The sequence below is a fragment of the Thalassophryne amazonica genome, chromosome 6 (assembly GCF_902500255.1).
Source record: "Thalassophryne amazonica chromosome 6, fThaAma1.1, whole genome shotgun sequence".
Classification (NCBI taxonomy): domain Eukaryota; kingdom Metazoa; phylum Chordata; class Actinopteri; order Batrachoidiformes; family Batrachoididae; genus Thalassophryne; species Thalassophryne amazonica.
In genome coordinates, this window is record NC_047108.1 from 7,923,406 (window position 1) to 7,936,440 (window position 13,035).

The 13,035-nt window shown below is 40.7% G+C and overlaps 1 pseudogene; it reads right to left on the reverse strand.

The window, feature by feature from the left end:
• Positions 1 to 379: 379 nt before the first annotated feature.
• Positions 380 to 13,035, reverse strand: part of LOC117513136 — a 44,518-nt pseudogene continuing 31,862 nt past the window's right edge.

The following is a 13,035-nucleotide window of genomic DNA, read 5'->3' on the forward strand; positions in this document are numbered from 1 at the left end:
ACCAGCACAGTTACAGACAGACAGTGGATTTGACAAAGGTATGCACTCCACCGGTGCGCATATTTCTCCAGCAGATTAATCTAAAAGTGTTCCGATTTTTACAAATAGCTCCTTTACTCAGCTTGGATCATTTTTTATTTTGTATTTCAGCTGCACAGACACAGATTCCATTTTAATCAAAAGTGTTTCATTTTACAGTTTTGAAGAAAGTTGAGCTGCAGATTTATTCACTGTTGTTTTGACACGTTTAAGTAATGGAAATTTGACCCCTCCGTCATTCTGTAGAAAGATCAGTATCATTTTTAACCAGCTTAAAGAATCACAAATCATCAAAAATTAATTGGAAGTGAGATGAACATTAGTTTTTCATGTAGTAAAGGATGTTTATCAAGTGAAGCTTCTGCCAGCTGACCCGAGTTCAGCATCTGAGGAGATCGCGATGAATCCCTGTTAGAAGAACAGACAGCAATCAAACAAAAATGCAGACAGTCAACACAATGACACGAACAACTGTGAGGGAGGCTTACCGTCTCCACCTGCAGGATAGTGTTCATCAGCTGTGCATGCTTCATTCTGGGCAAGTGAATCCCCTCGGCCAGTTTCTCTAATGCAGAAAATTACAGGTCAGGACAGTGTTTTAATCCTCAGCTTCTGCAAGAAATGGTGCCATATTTTCCTGCATCATTTTCTTTTATTTGTTTGGGAGGTTCCCCAACTTGTACTTTGTAAAATATGGGATCTGTGTTCTTTAGAGTTGCTCTAGGTTGCCACAAATATTTGATGGGCCCATATTTTGATCAACGGAACTAAAGCCCCTTTCACACTGGCACAAACGTAGAGCTGCATATTGTGGCGTACCGTCTACACCAAGTTGAGCAGCTCTACGCCCATTTTTAGCAGCTCTACACAGAGTTTTTGCTTCCTATGCAGCAGCAGTATGTTGAGGGCTACGTGCGTAGGACGGAAGAAATTAAACATGTTTAATTTTTTCGGCGTAGAGCACTGGACACAGAAAATATGCAGTTTTAAGCAGGTCTGTGCAGCACAGTGCTCCTGTACACATCCAAAAACTGAGTGTGTGCATCCAGAGGAATCAGCTGGAGAACATGATCACACAGCCACAGCACCTCTGTGTGCTCAGAACAGCTGATCTAACTGATGGACGTGTGTGCTCAGAACAGGGAATAGAACCTCAACTCAGAAATCCAGAAACAGCAGGTCGCTCGCTCTCTCTCTCTCTCTCACTCTGTCTCTCTCTCTCTCTCTCTCTTCTGTCTCTCTCTCTCTCTCTCTCTCTCTGTCTCTCTCTCTCTTCCTCCCTCTGTCACTCTCTCTCTCTCTCTTTGTCTCTCTCTCTCTGTGTGTCTGAACAAACCTGAATAAGCGCTGGGTCTCTTTAAAATAAAAGCACCGTCACTGCATGCCGGTGTGATCACCAGATGACCTGATCGATCAGGTCTGATCATATCAGTGGACCTGATCGGAGCAACCGGAGGTTTAGAAGTTTAGAGTCACAGCGCTTCATTCACAGCAGCCTTTACCACAGCCAGACTCGGCAGCATCTGTACACAATGAAAATTATCCACCAAGACAAAAAATAAGAATGAATAAATAAACAAGATAATGTTAAATGACTGTTTCTTTGTGCACCACGCAGTGCAGTAGATAACAGAGCGCACTTCCACATTGGCTGAAAATAGCAGCTTTTGCTACATACAGTAGTGTTCAGAATAATAGTAGTGCTATGTGACTAAAAAGATTAATCCAGGTTTTGAGTATATTTCTTATTGTTACATGGAAAACAAGGTACCAGTAGATTCAGTAGATTCTCACAAATCCAACAAGACCAAACATTCAATGATATGCACACTCTTAAGGCTATGAAATTGGGCTATTAGTAAAAAAAAAAGTAGAAAAGGGGGTGTTCACAATAATAGTAGTGTGGCATTCAGTCAGTGAGTTTGTCAATTTTGTGGAACAAACAGGTGTGAATCAGGTGTCCCCTATGTAAGGATGAAGCCAGCACCTGTTGAACATGCTTTTCTCTTTGAAAGCCTGAGGAAAATGGGATGTTCAAGACATTGTTCAGAAGAACAGAGTAGTTTGATTAAAAAGTTGATTGGAGAGAAAACTAATAAGCATGTGCAAGAAATTATAGGCTGTTCATCTACAATGATCTCCAATGCTTTAAAATGGACAAAAAAAAACAGAGATGCGTGGAAGAAAATGGAAAACAACCATCAAAATGGATAGAAGAATAAACAGAATGGCAAAGGCTCACCCATTGATCAGCTCCAGGATGATCAAAGACAGTCTGGAGTTACCTGTAAGTGCTGTGACAGTTAGAAGACGCCTGTGTGAAGCTAATTTATTTGCAAGAATCCCCTGCAAAGTCCCTCTGTGAAATAAAAGACGTGCAGAAGAGGTTACAATTTGCCAAAGAACACATCAACTGGCCTAAAGAGAAATGGAGGAATATTTTGTGGACTGATGAGAGTAAAATTGTTCTTTTTGGGTCCAAGGGCCGCAGACAGTTTGTGAGACGACCCCCAAACTCTGAATTCAAGCCACAGTTCACAGTGAAGACAGTGAAGCATGGTGGTGCAAGCATCATGATATGGGCATGTTTCTCCTACTATGGTGTTGGGCCTATATATCGCATACCAGGTATCATGGATCAGTTTGGATATGTCAAAATACTTGAAGAGGTCATGTTGCCTTATGCTGAAGAGGACATGCCCTTGAAATGGGTGTTTCAACAAGACAATGACCCCAAGCACACTAGTAAACGAGTAAAATCTTGGTTCCAAACCAAGAAAATTAATGCCTCGCAGATGTGAAGAAATCATGAAAAACTGGTTATACAACTAAATACTAGTTTAGTGATTCACAGGATTGCTTTAAGAGTGTGCATATCATGAATGCTTGGTCTTGTTGGATTTGTGAGAATCTACTGAATCAACTGGTACCTTGTTTCCCATGTAACAATAAGAAATATACTCAAAACCTGGATTAATCTTTTTAGTCACATAGCACTACTATTATTCTGAACACTACTGTACGTGGCAATATGCAACTGTAAAAACCTCATGATACAGTCCACAGTTTTCCAAACGCAACGATGTGTTCTGCACAGCCGGCAGGAGTGAAATGAAAAAGACTTGAATTGGTTTTTAAATAGTGGCAAGGGCTACAGGGCTACTTGTGCACATTAAAAAGCAAACAGACCGCTGCAAGCAAATCTACGAAGGCAACGAACATGGAAAAAGGCTGAGTACACGTGCATTTCGGGCATACTTAAACGAAACACAATGCCACAATACGCAGCTCTACGTTTGCACCAGTGTGAAAGGGGCTTAAATGGAATCATATTGCATAAAATTGCACCTCTGTGCAGTACCACAATTGAGGAATCTTTATTTTTTTCCTGCCATGTACTTGTCTGTTTGGAATAGACTTGGTGGATTGACCAAGTGATTGAGAAAAACTGGCTAATGGTCACAGTCAAAAGTTTAGCCCAGTACGTACTGTGTATATACACGCATGTACAGGCTTTTTCAGAGAATTGGTTAGAGTGAAACATGTTTGAATGGTTACATGACCTTTGACCTTGAGTCAGCTTGAGAGGTCAGTCTCAAAGTAACATAACTAATTCAAACAATTGGGAGCCAATGAGGGTTAAAGATAATGACGGCGTTGTATGTTAGTTAAACCAGTTGTAGCCACGATCCCCTGTGACTGGGTGCTAAAGGCTCATCGTCAGATGACAGTGTTCAAGTGCCATGTCAACTTGCTTGACTTTATTTTATTTTATGTTATATTTGCACATTAGATGATGCCAACATGACACCAAATTGGAAGCTCACTGTGTTCACTGAATGCAAGCGATTGAAAGATGGAACTAAGACTCACTGTTCAGATTTGACAGGACAAGTGTCGTCATTTCCGTCTTCACAAGTTTCTCCAAAGCATCAGTCTGCAAGAGAAACAAGATAACTCACTTCCAGCTCGCACACGTGGCTGTTTAGTCATGTGGGGTGTGTCGGGCGATAAGGAGCTGATACGGTCTGAGTTATTTCATTAGTTACTTCATCCAAACCATCAACATGCCTATTAGACCCCATTCCTACCAGGCTGCTCAATCGTTGTGCGATTCACAACATTAAATTGTTACTTTTGGCTTATCCACTGTCCGTTCATTACCGCCCCCTGTTGTGGGTCTGTGTCACGTCACTTTCACAACACTAAATGCCTTAAGTTTAAAAAAGCAGGTTCAAAGTTCATAACTTGGGATTGCTGTCATACATTATTGCATCTTGCTTGCATCTACTGGTGGTTGGCTCTCACTGCGGTATTGTATCACTTCCTGTTCCGGAGCACAGCGGTGTTTTTCTGTATCTGTTAGCTGTTTAATCTGCGCAGTTAGATTGATCTAGTTATCTAGATTACGATTTGTTTCCCAGTGTAATCTTTACGTGCCTTAACTAACGCACTCCTTCTGCTGAATCACCTCTAAATTATTTACACATTATTCACTTTGCGTGTTTTTAGAAATCCGCTAGCTTAGCGTAGCTACTAGCTCTTAGCCGATTTAGCATGGCAGCTTCTCCTGTCTCTTCCGCACTTTTCTGCTCTGGGTGTGAAATGTTTAGTTATTCCTCGGCCTCCTTTAGCAGTAACGGTACTTGTAATAAGTGTAGCTTATTCGTAGCTTTGGAGGCCAGGCTGGGCGAATTGGAGACTCGGCGAATTGGAGACCCGCCGTTAGTTACCCCCTGGCAGATCCCGAGCAGCCGGGAAAGCAGGCTGACTGGGTGACTGTGAGGAGGAAGCGTAGCCCTAAACAGAAGCCCCGTGTACACCGCCAACCCGTTCACATCTCTAACCGTTTTTCCCCACTCGACGACACACCCGCCGAGGATCAAACTCTGGTTATTGGCGACTCTGTTTTGCGAAATGTGAAGTTAGCGACACCAGCAACCATAGTCAATTGTCTTCCGGGGGCCAGAGCAGGCGACATTGAAGGAAATTTGAAACTGCTGGCTAAGGCTAAGCGTAAATTTGGTAAGATTGTAATTCACGTCGGCAGTAATGACACCCGGTTACGCCAATCGGAGGTCACTAAAATTAACATTAAATCGGTGTGTAACTTTGCAAAAACAATGTCAGACTCTGTAGTTTTCTCTGGGCCCCTCCCCAATCAGACCGGGAGTGACATGTTTAGCTGCATGTTCTCCTTGAATTGCTGGCTGTCTGAGTGGTGTCCAAAAAATGAGGTGGGCTTCATAGATAATTGGCAAAGCTTCTGGGGAAAACCTGGTCTTGTTAGGAGAGACGGCATCCATCCCACTTTGGATGGAGCAGCTCTCATTTCTAGAAATCTGGCCAATTTTCTTAAATCCTCCAAACCGTGACTATCCAGGGTTGGGACCAGGAAGCAGAGTTGTAGTCTTACACACCTCTCTGCAGCTTCTCTCCCCCTGCCATCCCCTCATTACCCCATCCCCGTAGAGACGGTGCCTGCTCCCAGACCACCAATAACCAGCAAAAATCTATTTAAGCATAAAATTCAAAAAGAAAAAATAATATAGCACCTTCAACTGCACCACAGACTAAAACAGTTAAATGTGGTCTATTAAACATTAGGTCTCTCTCTTCTAAGTCCCTGTTGGTAAATGATATAATAATTGATCAACATATTGATTTATTCTGCCTTACAGAAACCTGGTTACAGCAGGATGAATATGTTAGTGTAAATGAGTCAACACCCCCGAGTCACACTAACTGTCAGAATGCTTGTAGCACGGGCCGGGGCGGAGGATTAGCAGCAATCTTCCATTCCAGCTTATTAATTAATCAAAAACCCAGACAGAGCTTTAATTCATTTGAAAGCTTGACTCTTAGTCTTGTCCATCCAAATTGGAAGTCCCAAAAACCAGTTTTATTTGTTATTATCTATCGTCCACCTGGTCGTTACTGTGAGTTTCTCTGTGAATTTTCAGACCTTTTGTCTGACTTAGTGCTTAGCTCAGATAAGATAATTATAGTGGGCGATTTTAACATCCACACAGATGCTGAGAATGACAGCCTCAACACTGCATTTAATCTATTATTAGACTCTATTGGCTTTGCTCAAAAAGTAAATGAGTCCACCCACCACTTTAATCATATCTTAGATCTTGTTCTGACTTATGGTATGGAAATAGAAGACTTAACAGTATTCCCTGAAAACTCCCTTCTGTCTGATCATTTCTTAATAACATTTACATTTACTCTGATGGACTACCCAGCAGTGGGGAATAAGTTTCATTACACTAGAAGTCTTTCAGAAAGCGCTGTAACTAGGTTTAAGGATATGATTCCTTCTTTATGTTCTCTAATGCCATATACCAACACAGTGCAGAGTAGCTACCTAAACTCTGTAAGTGAGATAGAGTATCTCGTCAATAGTTTTACATCCTCATTGAAGACAACTTTGGATGCTGTAGCTCCTCTAAAAAAGAGAGCTTTAAATCAGAAGTGCCCGACTCCGTGGTATAACTCACAAACTCGTAGCTTAAAGCAGATAACCCGTAAGTTGGAGAGGAAATGGCGTCTCACTAATTTAGAAGATCTTCACTTAGCCTGGAAAAAGAGTCTGTTGCTCTATAAAAAAGCCCTCCGTAAAGCTAGGACATCTTTCTACTCATCACTAATTGAAGAAAATAAGAACAACCCCAGGTTTCTTTTCAGCACTGTAGCCAGGCTGACAAGAGTCAGAGCTCTATTGAGCTGAGTATTCCATTAACTTTAACTAGTAATGACTTCATGACTTTCTTTGCTAACAAAATTTTAACTATTAGAGAAAAAATTACTCATAACCATCCCAAAGACGTATCGTTATCTTTGGCTGCTTTCAGTGATGCCGGTATTTGGTTAGACTCTTTCTCTCCGATTGTTCTGTCTGAGTTATTTTCATTAGTTACTTCATCCAAACCATCAACACTGCCAAATTCTCTGAAACGCCTTTGGAGACGGCTTATGGTAGAGAAATGAACATTCAATACACGAGCAACAGCTCTGGTTGACATTCCTGCTGTCAGCATGCCAATTGCACGCTCCCTCAAATCTTGCAACATCTGTGGCATTGTGCTGTGTGATAAAACTGCACCTTTCAGAGTGGCCTTTATTGTGGGCAGTCTAAGGCACACCTGTGCACTAATCATGGTGTCTAATCAGCATCTTGGTATGGCACACCTGTGAGGTGGGATGGATTATCTCAGCAAAGGAGAAGTGCTCACTATCACAGATTTAGACTGGTTTGTGAACAATATTTGAGGGAAATGGTGATATTGTGTATGTGGAAAAAGTTTTAGATCTTTGAGTTCATCTCATACAAAATGGGAGCAAAACCAAAAGTGTTGCGTTTCTATTTTTGTTGAGTATATGATCAATCTATCTTTGTTAGTTGGCTATGTACCACAGGCTTTTAAGGTGGCAGTAATTAAACCATTACTTAAAAAGCCATCACTTGACCCAGCTATCTTAGCTAATTATAGGCCAATCTCCAACCTTCCTTTTCTCTCAAAAAATCTTGAAAGGGTAGTTGTAAAACAGCTAACTGATCATCTGCAGAGGAATGGTCTATTTGAAGAGTTTCAGTCAGGTTTTAGAATTCATCATAGTACAGAAACAGCATTAGTGAAGGTTACAAATGATCTTCTTATGGCCTCAGACAGTGGACTCATCTCTGTGCTTGTTCTGTTAGACCTCAGTGCTGCTTTTGATACTGTTGACCATAAATTTTATTACAGAGATTAGAGCATGCCATAGGTATTAAAGGCACTGCGCTGCAGTGGTTTGAATCATATTTATCTAATAGATTACAGTTTGTTCATGTAAATGGGGAATCTTCTTCACAGACTAAAGTTAATTATGGAGTTCCACAAGGTTCTGTGCTAGGACCAATTTTATTCACTTTATACATGCTTTCCCTTAGGCAGTATTATTAGACGGTATTGCTTAAATTTTCATTGTTACGCAGATGATACCCAGCTTTATCTATCCATGAAGCCAGAGGACACACATCAATTAGCTAAACTACAGGATTGTCTTACAGACATAAAGACTTGGATGACCTCTAATTTCCTGCTTTTAAACTCAGATAAAACTGAAGTTATTGTACTTGGGCCCCACAAATCTTAGAAACATGGTGTCTAACCAGATCCTTACTCTGGATGGCATTACCCTGACCTCTAGTAATACTGTGAGAAATCCTGGAGTCATTTTGATCAGGATTGTCATTCAAAGTGCATATTAAACAATATGTAGGACTGCTTTTTTGCATTTACGCAATATCTCTAAAATTAGAAAGGTCTTGTCTCAGAGTGATGCTGAAAAACTAATTCATGCATTTATTTCCTCTAGGCTGGACTATTGTAATTCATTATTATCAGGTTGTCCTAAAAGTTCCCTGAAAAGCATTCAGTTAATTCAAAATGCTGCAGCTAGAGTACTAATGGGGACTAGAAGGAGAGAGCATATCTCACCCATATTGGCCTCTCTTCATTGGCTTCCTGTTAATTCTAGAATAGAATTTAAAATTCTTCTTCTTACTTATAAGGTTTTGAATAATCAGGTCCCATCTTATCTTAGGGACCTCATAGTACCATATCACCCCAATAGAGCGCTTCGCTCTCAAACTGCAGGCTTAGTTGTAGTTCCTAGGGTTTGTAAGAGTAGAATGGGAGGCAGAGCCTTCAGCTTTCAGGCTCCTCTCCTGTGGAACCAGCTCCCAATTCAGATCAGGGAGACAGACACCCTCTCTACTTTTAAGATTAGGCTTAAAACTTTCCTTTTTGCTAAAGCTTATAGTTAGGGTTGGATCAGGTGACCCTGAACCATCCCTTAGTTATGCTGCTAGTAGACTTAGACTGCTGGGGGTTCCCATGATGCACTGAGTGTTTCTTTCTCTTTTTGCTCTGTATGCAACCACTCTGCATTTAATCATTAGTGATTGATCTCTGCTCCCCTCCACAGCATGTCTTTTTCCTGGTTTCTCTCCCTCAGCCCCAACCAGTCCCAGCAGAGGACTGCCCCTCCCTGAGTCTGGTTCTGCTGGAGGTTTCTTCCTGTTTAAAAGGGAGTTTTTCCTTCCCACTGTCGCCAAGTGCTGCTCACAGGGGGTCGATTTGACCGTTGGGGTTTTTACGTAATTATTGTATGGCCTTGCCTGACATATAAAGCGCCTTGGGGCAACTGTTTATTGTGATTTGGCGCTATATAAATAAATTGATTGAAATTGATTAATACGCCTCAGCCAATCATGGATCACAATATGAGGCACGTTACCAAATGTGGTGGTCAGTCAGTAATGGAGGATAAACTGTAGCTGCTAAGGAAAAAGCTGTTTGCTGCATCATTAATCAGTAAACATTCGGGTATAAATATTTTACATTGTAAAATGTTAGTCAATTATGATGAAATACGTTAATTACATTTTTTTTAAAGGGCATTGAGGAAACATGCATACTGAAATGTTTACAGCATTTTGTGTTTTTCTAGATAAATACACAAGTACTTAGCTTGTATATCAGTGGTCGTGAACTGTTTCTGGAGGTACCTGCCCTCCATGTTTTCCAATCTCCATGCCAATTAACTTATTTCAGGTGTGTTCAGCCAATCAAGGGCTAACAAACACCATCCATCCAAATTCTATACACGCTTACTCCAATTAAGGGTCACAGGGCGCTGGAGCCCATGGTCAACTTAAAGTTTCCAATCCACCTAACCTGCATGTCGTTGGATGTGGGAGGAGGCCGGAGCACCTGGAGGGAACCCACACAAACACGGGGAGAACATGCAAACTCCACACAGAATAGTCACACAGCTTAGGAAGTTGATGTGAACGTTCAGAACAAAAACGCCATTTTTTCCTAGCTGCTACATGAGCTTTCCATTTTGATAGGCACCACTAACTCCACATGCGTTCTGGGTGGTCGTCTTGGATCTTTAAGATTTCCACCATGTAAAACCCTATATCTACTAATATCTTAAGCCCTGGTCCCACCAAATAATGAAGGATGAATAATGAGCCACTTACAAGTCCAGTTATTCAACAGACGTGAGAGAAAACTGGCTCTGAGAGGAAGAATATTTGGCTAATGAGGCTCATCTTTGAGCGTGGCACTAATTTCAACGAAGTTCAAAATTCAGTTTGTGTATGAGGTACGAAGACAAGAGGATTTTGGAGGCATGGTTGTGGTGAGGACGAGGCTGTTAAAAGCCCATTATCTGAGCACCTGGAGGCTATGAGGAACAGGACAGGCTATTTGTGCACTTGTCGTGACAATCCCACCTGCTTTGTGCACCAGACACTGTATATAAAATAATTATTTTGTAAACGGATTAATCCATGTCTGTCATAGGTTTAGATCAGAGGACTGTTCCACTGGGACCCTTTAAAACAGTTGCATGTTCATTCCTTCTTTATAAGCAGCTATAAAAGCATTTTTATGATAGATTTAACATCTTGTTATAATGGAATCAGATGAGCTTCCGCTGTGTGCACACTGACACATTCACTCGCACTCAAGACAACATTTATGCAGAACGTGAGTGCACTAAAGAGTAAGAGCGATTTGCAGACAATAATGGACAAACATAAAGTGAAAAGGTTGGATCATGGTGTCAAAATGACTAAGTCGCAGAAGAAATAAAGCAGTGAGAAGAAGCGCAGAGGCGACTATCGAGGAACCCGTGGTCAGTTCTAGCTGGTCCTGGTTATGGATGTGTTTTGTATTTTTTTTGGGGGGGGAGCATGATTCTCACCAGCTTATGACGTTAGGGCGTGATAACGGGAAAATGATCATTCTGATCATTCGGATTTTGGACCTGCAGCACCTACAGAAATGATCTTTTGTTTTTTTCACCAACCTTAGTCAAACCCATTTTAAGGTGTCATCCTGACTCACTTTTCTGCTGATTAAAGTCGCTACTGGACTATCTTTTGCTATTGCGGGCAAGAAAAAGAAAATCATCCACCGTTTGAAACCGCAGCTTTTTTCCGTTCCTCATGACGTGCATTTTCCATGGGACCGCGCACAAAGGTTCTCTGGTGCGGATCATTGCGCATATGGGAAAAGTTCCTGTACAGCCGCTAAAGTTCTCCTGCAGTGAGCCATGTGCCGAGTGCTGCAGGATAGAGGAGAGCAAGACCAGCTTCCCCGCTAGATTTTTAAATTTATAATGCTCTGAAACACTATTGCCTGCATTTTCAGCACCAAATTGTGTGAAGTTAAGCCATAGTTTTTCATTAATCTTTGTAACAGTCTTACTTTAAAGCCAAAAGAAACAAGGCATCAGGCCAAAACCCAGAAGTGTAGAAGTGTGTCAGGAACATCAGAACTGATCATTTCAAGAAAATCCTTATGTTTTTTCTTACATTAAATAACTTGTAATTAAAATAGGTTTAAGTAAAAAAAAAAGTTGGTTCTTTAGAAATCTTTGTTTGTCTGTAAATTAAAACCATGATGATTAATTCCTTATTTTAATGTTAAAATAAGGAAAAGGTTTTTATGAAATAATAAAATAGTTGCTGCTTGAAGAGCCTTTGTTATATTTAGAAGCGTAGCAGCAGGTGTGAGTTTGCAGAGACGACAGGTGAGGTGGACTTTCAGCATATTTCACCAGATGAAGGTCTCCTCTGCAGCTTCAACTTCAAATTGGTGTTCTCTTCTTCTGTCTGGACATCAGATTTTGGTATATTTATTTAGACTAACAATGAAGGCCCTTTATGAGCCATAATGTGGGGGTGGGGGGTGGAGGGAGTGATCCACACAGTTGCAGGTGTATACATAGAAGTAGAGAGATGGAATGCCAACTCCTGATGTCGGGGGCTGAGGTTGTGCAGCGTATGCGCGAGAGGAGTTTGGGTTCTTCATTTCCGGTCTTCTGCTCTGCAGCTTGCACTTCATTCACAGGAATATAAATGCCAATGTTCTGATGGGAATCGATGATATCAAACATCACAAAGTAAGGTTAAAGATTTTCATCAATTATTCTCAATAATTTACTGAGCCTTACATTTTGTAAGGGGCGATTATCGCTTACAGAGTCAGAGTCACGCTGCTCTCAAAATATATAGAAATGCTTCGTTGGTGCTGCGCTGCGAAGGTTTGTAAAGAACCGGTTAGGTTGAAAGATCAAGATATAACCCACATATCTCACACGTCAGGAACTATTCAGCTGAAGTATATCTTATATAAAATATAGATCTTGCAGTCGATTAGAAACAAGGCAAGTTTTAAAAGACAGTTAAAGTTAAGTTTATTCAGTCAGCTAAGGAAGAGGATCACACCACCTTTATTTATTTATTTTTATTTTTTAATGTGATTTCTGGTCCAAAAGACAAGCTTATCTTCTAGTCCATTATTTTCTTGTCCAAAATGTGGTGCTAAATTTGTTGTCTACATTCTACAGGGATACAGTTGCTATTTATTTTAATTTACTGAGATCTTTATTGAGATTTATTGAGTTTATTCATGTTTGAGAGGTCACGCTCACATTTTTGAGGTGCAAATATGCAGATATGACTCAAGAAAATATTTTATATTTATTTGTAACTTTGTGGAACAGCCTCCCTCATCATGTGGTAAATGCTCCAAATGTTATTACTTCAAAGGAATACTGTGATTATTTTATGGTGTTTGATTTTTATTGATTGATGATTTTATTATGGTGTTTTGACTTTTACTGTGCAATTTATGAGTTTTATATGTTATATTTGATTTTACTGATTTATGAATACGAGTTCTGTTAGACAAAGTATCGGACTTTTTGTATTTTTTTCAAAAACTATATGGATTTGAATCATGTGCGATTACATCAGAAAAACTTGAACCCTCGTGGGCAGGCAAGAGTTGTTTCACGCCGTGTCAGTGACATCATTCGCCTGTGGGCAGGCTTTGAGTGAGGAGTGGTCTACCCCTCCCGTCGGAATCTCTTTGTCTGAGAACTTCCTGCGAGAGCTGATGCTTTGCTGATCAAAATTTTTTC